Source organism: Tenrec ecaudatus, chromosome 16 (assembly GCF_050624435.1).
Source record: "Tenrec ecaudatus isolate mTenEca1 chromosome 16, mTenEca1.hap1, whole genome shotgun sequence".
NCBI lineage: Eukaryota > Metazoa > Chordata > Mammalia > Afrosoricida > Tenrecidae > Tenrec > Tenrec ecaudatus.
In genome coordinates, this window is record NC_134545.1 from 77,077,048 (window position 1) to 77,087,963 (window position 10,916).

Below are 10,916 nucleotides of genomic sequence, written 5' to 3' on the forward strand. Positions count from 1 at the left end.
GGGGAGGAAATGAGCTGATAACTATGAATACAAGAAAGAGGAAAATGTTCTAAAGACTGGTGATGATTGTACAACACTACTTAATATGATTGAGCTATTGAATTGTGTGATTTGTGAAGTATATGCTAATAAAAAATAAAGGACTGCCAAAAAAAAAATTTAAAAATTTAAAAAAAAAAAAAAAGAGAAATATCCACGACAGCATGGATTGACACCATGGCTGCAATAAAGGGCTCAAAATGTAACAACTGAGAGGCTGCGTAGGACCAAGTAGTGTTGAGTTCTGTTGTACACAGGATAGTCATGAGTTAGAACAGACTTGATGGCACCTACCAGCAACATTCTATGTCCAAGAGTAACTTTCAAATCTCTTATGACGCCCACTTAGCAGTTTTCTTGCCTTTGCAATGAGCATTTGGTTCTTCCTGGATGCCATCCCAGATTTCACCTGATCTTCAGTAATTAGTGCTCAGGGCACTACATCTATTCCTGAGATGATCTCTAAATTTAGATGGAATTACATTTAAGGTCATATTTTCTTTAGTTTCACCTTACATGAGCAATTGATACTTTCTTCTTCAGTTAGCCCCTAGACTTGTTTGGACGGATGACATTAAGCTGCTCTTTCCACTGATGTAGTCCATTGGATTCTGCTCAGTCATCTCTTTCCACTGATGTAGTTGATTGGATTCCTGCACATCGTATTTGGCAAAGTCCATGTACAGTCACCAGCTATGCTGTTGAAAAAGCCATTGCCACGAGTACATTGTTGGTCTTATAAAATTCTATCATGTGAGTTCCCAAGGCCATATTTTCCAATTATGAATCCTTCCTCTTCATTTCCAACTTTTGCATTCAGTCTCCAGTGACTATCACTGCATCTTACTTGCAAGTCTGACCAATTATAGACTGAAGTAATTGGTCAAAATCTTTAATTTTTTTCATGATTGGCCTTAGTGGTTGATGGATAAATCTTAATAAGAGTTGTATTCATTGGTCTTATTTGTAGGGGAATGATTATTATCCTATCAATGATAGAGTTGTATGTCAAGATAGATCTGGGAATTGTCTTTGTAATGATGGATATTATGTCATTCTTCTTCAATGCGTCGTGCTCTACCCAGTAGGCCATGTGATTGTGTCATTCAAAATGGCCAATGCCAGTCTAGTTTTCACTAATGCCTGGGATATCCGACTTTGTGCATTCCATTTCATTTTTGACAAGTTCCAATTTCCTAGATTCATACTTAATACATTCCACATTCTGGTTATTAATAGATGTTGGCAACTCTTTTGTTTGTGGTTTTTTTTCTCATTTTGTGTCAAGCTAATTGCTAATGAAGGTACCAAAAGCTTTACACCATCCACATAATTTAGGATGATTCTGCTTTGAGGAAGCAACTCTTCCCTGATTGATATTTAGTGTCTTCCAACTTCATTTTCAATGTCAACAGCAAACACCAAATCATTCCTCAGCTTCTTGGTCTATGTGAAATTGCATATTTTTTACTCTTTATCCAGCATTTCCAATATTTTGTAGCCAACCCTCCTTTCCTTCTTAAAAAACCTAAAATAATCTTTGTCTTTTTTATTTTCTCTGAACAATGACCGTTACTGTTTTATAATGGGCATCTTTGTCTTGTTCCCAACATGTAAGGAAATATAAATTTCACAATTAGGTACTGTGCTAATGAATGTTATCAAAGGTTTGCCCTATCACCAACCACATTTTGTTTGTGTAAATAGTATCCATTCACTTACAAATCGAATCTGTATAAGTAAACAATTCATGTATTGTTGTTTGTAGCCTGACTAAACTTGGATAATTTCCTTTTCTCAACTTTGTTTTAAATTCTATACCATTGGCTAAATTAATGGTACTATCAATAGAATTACCTTATGACCCAAGGGAATGGTTGATAATGTTCTCTAAGATAAAATACAATGATGTCCCTAAAGTGAACCAGAAACATACATATACCATTAATATATATTAATGGAGTTGGGGCTGATGCTTAATCCTCGGGCCAATCTAAGAAGAATCTTAGTTCTTATGACATGGCCCTGCTTGATGCTCACCCTCACGAAGAGCTCACTGGAGATACGGGTGCTACAGCAAAGCATGGCAAAGAAACTAGATGCTGCCCAGCTATCAGAAAGAATAGTATCTGGGCTCTTAAAAGCTTGTCTTCAAACAAGCAGTCATTTAAAAGAGGCATCAACTAAGTCCACATGGAAGAGGCCTATGCGATCCAAGGAATGTAAATAATGAAATCCAGATCTAAAGGAGGGAAAAGTATGTTTAAATTGTGCACACCCAGTTTTCAGATGGCTATGAATGACAATGGAAGTACAAAATCCGTTTTCAGGATCCCCACATCAATGAAATCTCCGGGGAATGCCCTCTGATCATAGATAGTCGAGGGATGTGAAGAGCCTCAGACAGAGTACATTGTAAATTCAAGGATGGTGGATGTAATATCTTATCATTTGATCTCTCTTTAGACCCATTTTAAAACTATTTCTGTTTTAGAAAAAGGAAGAAGAAGTAAAGGGGAAACACAGACATGGATTAGCCTTCAGTGAATTTCCTCTGACTTAGCACAGAAAAGAAACTAGCCCTGCTATTGTGCAGAGTGCATTGGAGAGGAAACTGTTGCAGATGCAGTTAGGTTAAAATTTAATACCTTATCATTTGATTTCCCTTTTAACTCATTTCAAATTTGTTCCAGTTTTTAATATTTTCTGCTTTCTTTTTTATTGTTGAGCTTTTCTTGTATGTTTTTCTGTATATGAAATACAGGATAGATATATATGCAGAGACAGTAACTGGATTAATAGTTTCTTGAGGGTATGGCAGAGAATGTAGGGGAAAATGGGGAGCTAATAATGAGTACGAGCCAGAAGAAAATGCTCTAAAATTGATTATGGCAGTATTCATACTATTCTTTTTAATATGATTAAACTACTAAATTGTAATGATATGCAAATTACATGACAAACTGGTTTGGTTTTTTTTCAAAGAAATGGTAAAAGAGTTATAAATAAAAGTTCCAGACTATTTTTAAAAACAAAACACCTGTCATTTGTTATTGTGGCTAGTTGCTGTCAAATCAGCTCCAATTCATGGTATCCTGTGGATCTGGTCCTGGGCCATCTTCATGATCTTTATATGCCTGAATGCATTGGTGAGGCTATTGTGCCAATCTGTGTCACTGAAGGTTTCCATTATTTCCATTGACCCTTTACCAATCAAGGTGGACACATCATCAGGAAAGACCCATCACTGCAGAGGACTGCCATTAACGACCTCAAATCCCGTCTTACCTCTTTCTTTCTGAAAAGAACTTTAATTATGTTGGAAGAGGCAATACTCTAATCTAAGAATATATGTCTAGGCAGATTATAAAACAATCATAATCCACCTTATGCACAAATATATATCACACAAATTTTCAAAGCCTGGAAGAATTACATCAAGATATTAACATGCACCAAAAATTATTGTCTAGGAATTAATAAAATAAAAATGAATAATTTCCCCCTCCCCAGGGGTACAAACAGCAGAAACATGGATGAAGGGAGACAGCAGATGATGTAAGATATGGAAATAATAATAATATATAATTTATCAGGGGTCCATGAGGGTGGGAGCTGTTATCAAGGCTCAAGCAGAAAGAAAATGTTTTGAAAATGATGATTACAACGTATGTTCTCCCATGGTGGAAGATTACAATCTCATCAGCATGGGCACTATTTATTCAAGCAGGTTGATTCGTTTTTAAGGTACTGAGAATGTTGACATATCTTAAATAAAATGTTAGGCCCATTTTGCTCTGTTGAGGTAGTAGAGTTTCTTGATAAAAGACCATCAAAGCTATTATTTATTTTTAAGTATTTTGAAACAATATTGCCTTTCCCAGTTTGACCACTTCATTTCCAGGAACTAGATATTCAAGTTAATTAGTTGCCCTCTACTTATTAAGGGTTTTGACAGGTCTATGGAGTATACAAAGTCTTTTTCTTAATCATTTTTTGGGGGACTCGTACAACTCCTATCACAATCCATACATCCAATCCATTGTGTCAAGCACATTTGTACATTTGTTGCCATCATCGTTCTCAAATCATTTGCTTTCTGCTTGAGCCCTTGGTAGCAGCTCCTCATTTTCCCCTCCCTCCCCGTTTCCCCTTCTACATTGATAATTTATAAATTATTATTAATTTGTCATTTCTTACCCACTCCCTTCACCTACTTTTCAGTTGTCCATCCCGCATGGTGGAGGTTATATGTAGATCCTTGTAATCAGTTCCCCCTTTCCACACCACCCTCCCTCCACCCCAAAACCAACCCCAACCCCGGGACTATACAAAGTCTTTCTATCTGCTTCAGATACCTATTAGTTCCTGGAGATTCTGATACTGTTTAAGAGAGGCAGAAGACTGCATCTAAAATCAAAATTAGTCTGTCTGTTTTTTCATATTTGAATAGCATGTGGCATTTTATACTGATTTTGATATCACATAGTTCTGTTCATGACCTTGTGTTGTTACCATTAAGACATAATGAAAAAACATTTCCAAAATGCATTTTTCAAAACTTCAAGTTTTAGTGGTAATTTTTTTAATTTCTAAAACTAGTAGTTACTGAAATTGGAAGCTAGGTGGCGCCAAATTATTTTAACATTGGAAATACTGTGTAATTTTGACACTTTTTTTAAGTCCTGTGTATAGGACATTTCCCAAATGGTTATGTTCTAATGTGATGCATACATATAGAATGTTTTAACAGAACAAAACATTTACGCTAAATGCATTGTTTTGTTTTCAAAAGTTATACACCATAAGCTATAATTTTGAGTACTTTATAAACAATTGAGTTATGTATAAATGAAAATCTAATTTCATAGCAATTTATGCAAATTAAGCATTTTTCACACCATCCCTAAACTAGTGGAGAATGGAATCATTGCAGCTTAATAAATGGAAGAAGAAGAGTCCAATTTCTAAATGGAAAAGCTACAGGTAAGAATAAAATAATCAAGTTCAAATGTGTTTATATACTTTACATTAAGGATTATGTATTTGATTGTGTGTACATTTGTGGCGGGGCTAAGTTTACCCCTTTTAAAAAGTGGTATTAACTCTGGTAAAGTGAAGATCAAGGCTAGACTGGTTCGATCTCACTGACCGCATTTGAGTTTCATGCAACTTTTGAAGGAGAGATCCATGATGAATTGATCTCCAGAGAACTTTTCAATGTTGAGAAATAATTAAGAATATAAAGGGGTATATGCTTCCTTTCACATGGCTTCAGGAAAACTAATGTATCTTCCCTAATCCTTCTCTACTATAATTCCCTTTTCTGAAAAATCTGAGGCCAGAATATGTACTAAGAATTGAAAAATAGGAATCATATCTACACAAAAACATGGTTTGTGTTTCTTATTTTATGGAGTTTCTAGACTTAATAAGACAGAATGCATCTGAGACCCGGGACTGGCTTTTGATATTTGTAAGATATTTGTAACGACAACTCAAAAGTGCTAAGCTGAATTTATAGTTCATGCCTTTCTGCATTCTTAAGAATGTGTGGCTTCTGTACATATATTACAGGTTGTGGGAAGAAGTGTTCAACTTAAACATTTTTTGTTTTACTTCCCCTCCTCTAACAAATATGTCTGAAGAGTAAGCATTTTAGCCCATGGTCCCAATTCATGGATGTATTTCCTTACTAAGTAGCTGCAGCTCAACCAGTTACCACCTAGGAAATCTTGAGTCCTGGTGGTTAGTCACAACGGGGACCCAGTTGTAGCTTCTGTGCAACACTTCTTGGAGTTATTTTAGTAACATAGTTCATGTGGAAATTGTCATATCATTGACTTGATTATATTTCAAATAAGGAATGGAAGTGGTCTTCAAGAAAAGTTAGGTTTTTTTAATACAGTCATTGATTCCAGTAATACAGTGAATTAACTGTGCCCAGAAAGAAAGGAAAAGAAATTGGACAATAATACTCATGGAGTGTCTATTCTACTTCCCATTCGATTATAAATATATTGTATTACAAAGGTGGCTAAGTAATCAAACTAATTCAGCATTTGTGTAAAACGACTTGCCAACTTTAAATTGTTTGTTGCATTTTTTTTGTGAACATCCAGCTTTTAAAGAGACCTGTAAACTATACATAATGCAAAGTCTTGTATTTTGTTAAGGAATGGCTGTTGGCTTTCCTCACCACATCTGTGGAATCATGGCTATAAATTTATTTGCTTACAAAACTCCTTGTGATTGGTAGTTTAACTTAATTTCTCTGTTGTGTAAATATTACTTATAAGATGTTTTACAACATCCTTAACAGGTACAAATTGTCAGTGTTGACCTCAAAAGCAATGCTAAATAATAGGTAAATGCATGTTTTCAATAAAATACCCAGCTAGAGTTATATTTGTATTACATACAGATTTAACAACTTCTACCATTAACTGTAGCTTGCCAGTATTCTAGTAGAAGTGAGGTGGTTTATGTTGCCTGTCATAAACTTAAAAGATTTGTATGGTTATTTTAAAAATTCCAGAACTTTAAAAAAATTGTTTTATTGGCATATAATTCACATATAATACAATTCAATAGTTCAATCATATTAAATCATAAATCAATCATATTAAAAAGAGTTGTACACTACAGAGAACAACACTAACCTATAGGTTGGAGAAAGGAGCCAGCCTGCCATGCCCACACAGAAGCAAACCAAGAAGGAAAAAGAGAGTGAGGGACTAGACCCCATAGTGGTCCACCAAGCCCTGAAGATGATGCCCTGCACAGAGCTGCTAAGGCACAGAGAGGACTGTAGAGCCAACATCAGCTAGAGACATGATGTCCCCTCACTGGACCATACTACAAGAGGGCAATACTTGGCATACACATCAGGGAGTGAATCTAGTCTGGCCACCCCCACAGTGGAGTGAACCAGGATGGGAACATAACAGATCAGCAGTGGGAGCAAAGCAAAGCTACAAAACACAAAACCCCGGAAGATTCCCCAAAATAGACTTCAGGCTAGAAGGGGCAGTTCCTGGACCAGCCCCACCCCACCCACCACCCACCAGGACTGGTGGGGGAGATAGTCATAAAGGTCAGAGGACAGACCTGGAATTATGTATGCTTTTTCTTTTCCTTTTTCTTGTTAAATTTTTTCTTTTTGTTTTTTTCTCCATTATTGTTGTGTTACCTACCTGTAGAAGATAGGCATGGAGACTCTCACTCACGCACTCACGCACTCACTCACTCACTCACTCATGCACGCACTCACTCACTCAGGCACTCACGCACTCTGTCACTCACTCACGCACTCTCTCACTCACTCACACACTCTCTCACTAAAAAAAAGAAGGAAAAAAAAGAAGATAGGCATGGAAAGCAAGCCCGAGGAGAAAACAACTGGACTGAAGATTCAGGAGGGACTGGGTGGGAGGAGGATGTGGGGGAGAGGAGCAGTAAGCAAACAACACCATAGACAGGGGAACAACTAGGAAACTTAAACAACAATGAGGAGGATGTAGAGATCCTAGTAGTGTTGGAGCAACAGCAATCTAGCTGAGAGGAATTACTAAGAGGCAGAAGGGCTAGCATGATAGTGGGGCAGGAGGAGGGTAAAAGAAAACAGGGGAAAGATCTAGGAAGCAAAGCTATGGATAGAGGTATAAACGTAGGTGTGTATTTATGTGAATATAGTAATTCATAAAAGTAGAGGTATTGGCCTATGTACAAATATTTATATGGCAATACACTGAGGAAGTGAACGGACTGTGGGCCTCTGCTCAAGCCCTCCCTCAACACAAGAACACTTTGTTCTAACACCCTGGCCTTCTGTGATGCTTATCCTCCCGACATGATTACTGAAGACATAATGGGTACATAAGCAAATGTGATGAAGAAAGCTGATGGTGCCTGGCTATCAAAAGATATAGCGTCTGGGGTCTTAAAAGCTTGAATTAAACAAGCGGCCATCTAGCAGAGAAGCAACAAGCCCACATGAAAGAAGCACATAAGCCTGTGCAATCACAAGATGTCGACAGAATCAGGTAACAGAAACCAGAAGACCCAAAACAAAAAAAAAATACATATTGTTAAGAACCAGGGTGGTTGGCACAGAAACCCAAAACCCATCTGTGGACAATAGAACATCCCCTAAAAGAAGGGTCACAAGGAAGGGATAAGTCAACCAGGGTGCAGTATAGCATTCATGAAACACACAATATTCCTCTCATTCTTTGAGGCTTCATCACTCCCCACTAACCTGACCCCAGTCCTGCCTACCAGTTCTGGTTAGACTGGAACATGTACACTGGTACAGATTAGAGCTAATGACACACAGAATTGAGGTCATATAAACCCCTCAGGAACAGAAATGGGAGTAGCAATACCAAAAGGGTAGGGGAAAAGTGGGGGAAGGAGGGGAGGAGGGGAGAACTGATATCAATGATCAACACACCACCACCCCCAGAGATGAACAACTGAAATGTGGGTGAAGGGAGACAGCAGTTGGTGTAAGATATGAAAACAATAATTTATAATTTATCAAGGGGTCACAAGGGTGGGGCAGAGGGAAAAAAAGAGGAGCTGACACCAAGAACTCAAATAGAAAGCAAATGTTTAGAAAATGATGATGGCAACCTATGTACAAGTGTGCTTAATACAATTGATGATGGAATGTTATGAGATGTAAGAGCCCCCAATAAAATGATTAAAAGAAAAAAAAAAGTTGTAAAATTAGAACATTTTCTTCTTTCTTGTACTTGCGGTTATTAGCACCCCGTTTCCCAACCTTCCCTGCCATACCCCCAAGAAATCTATAGATTTCTCTATCTTGCATTTCATATACAGGAAAACATATAAAAATAATAACAAAGTAAAACAGAGAAAAAACTCATAAAACAGATAAAAATCTCAATAGAAAAGGAGAAAATATTTAAAAACTAACAAACTTAAAATGTGTCAAAATAGAGGTGAAATGATAAGCATTAAATTGTAATCTACCTGTACATGTGATCATTCATTTTCTGATACACTCTGCAAGATAGTAAAGCTATTCGCATCTCTTAAAAATCCATCACTTTTAAGAAAATTATACTTTCTTCCATCCTTCCCTTCTGGCCCTTGACATGGTTTGACTATAGACAAACACGGTGAGATAGTTAATTGTGCCAACCTGGCCAATAAACACATGTGGGGTTAATAGAGGGGCAAAGAGAAAATGGATCAGTGAGCCTTGCCTTTCTAGTTCTTGAGTCTCTTGCTTTGTGATGGTCGGACCAGAGTGCAGCTGCCTTAGCCAGTTCTCTGCTTTGGCTGGCAAGGCTCACTTCCTGCAAGACATTCTTGAGAAGTCACATAGACCTGCCCCGATGCAGCCCTGGGTGCTGGAGCAGCCGCTGTGGAGACCCCTGCCAGCACTGAGATGCTTATACATTCACTAATTCATCCTTCCTCCTGCAGTCGGCGTCATTGCCTGTGTTTTGTGAAGATAGAGGACTTTGTGGATTGGTGTCGGATCTATGGGTTAATGTTAGACTTGTGAGCATGAGCAGCACTGGGTTGGGATGTTTTCTTGCTGTGCACTTACCCTTTATATAAAACCCTCTTATACATAAGAGTTTCTGTGGATTTGTTTCTCTAATATACCCAGACTAACACACACACAGTGACTCCACGAACTCTGGACTTGGGAATAGGACTGTGGCTAATGAAATGCGAGTGAAAGTCACATGAGCAAAAGCTTTCCATGTTTTGTGGTTTGGTTTCTTTTGTCTATCTACCGCCTGTCATGAAAAGAACATGTCCTGGGTGGGGGTGGGGGTGTAAGGGTTGTAGGATCCCAGACGGGCCTACACACTGCCTCAGGTTCAACCCTGAGTTGGAAATAAAGGAAAAAAAAAAAAGAACATGTCCTGTAATGTGTGTATAATACCATAGAAACATCAGATGAATACAAATAATAGCCAGTTTTATTGTAGATGTCTTTATGTCCCGGTAACTGTTCTGAATACCTTAGATGTAGTAACACTGCCTAGTCACTTTATGAAGTAGTTATTGCCATTATCAAGGCAACTGAAACATACAGTGGTTAAGTAACTTGCCCTTGGTTGTGCAATGAATTATGGAGTCTAGGTGGCACCATAATAAAATGAGGGAAAGAATGGTTGTTTAATAGCTAATGTTGGTAAAGATAGCTTTATCAGATTAGTTTGGGTCGCACACATACAAGGTACACAATAGAGATCAAAGACCTAAATGTGAAAGACCAAGAGAATAAACTACTGTGTCTTTATGGTCTTCAAGAGAAGAGAAACTTTGTAAATAAGACTTAAATATATAATCATAAAAAGGGTAATTCCTGAGAGGTAATTTCGGAAACATTGTAGTTCTTCCAGTAATCATGCCCTTGAGGGGGGTGCCCAGTGCAAACGGAGAAGTATTGTCTAAGCAGTTCTGAGTTTCTGTTCACACTGAAGAATAAAGGTGGAAATAAATAGGACTGAGTTGTACAGTGAATGTAATTATCACTGAAATTATTACATAAAATGGTTGAAATAGCAAATGTTCTGTTATATATATTTTACCACGTTTTAAAAATATATTTAGAAGGTGTGCTAAATGAAAGTCTGTGATATCTATGCAGATATATATAGTTTGGAAGTCCCTTGAACATATACACAAGAATGTACAAAAATGTTTATAGCACCATCATTCATAACAAAAAATTGGAAGCAATCAAAATATCCAGAATTATTTATTTGTAGTATATTCACATACTGCACCTCTATAAATCACTGAAAATAAATGCACAAGTTATACATTTTCTTAAAGGAAAGGGCCACAAAACACTGATATTTTACAGAGGTCAAAAATAGGCA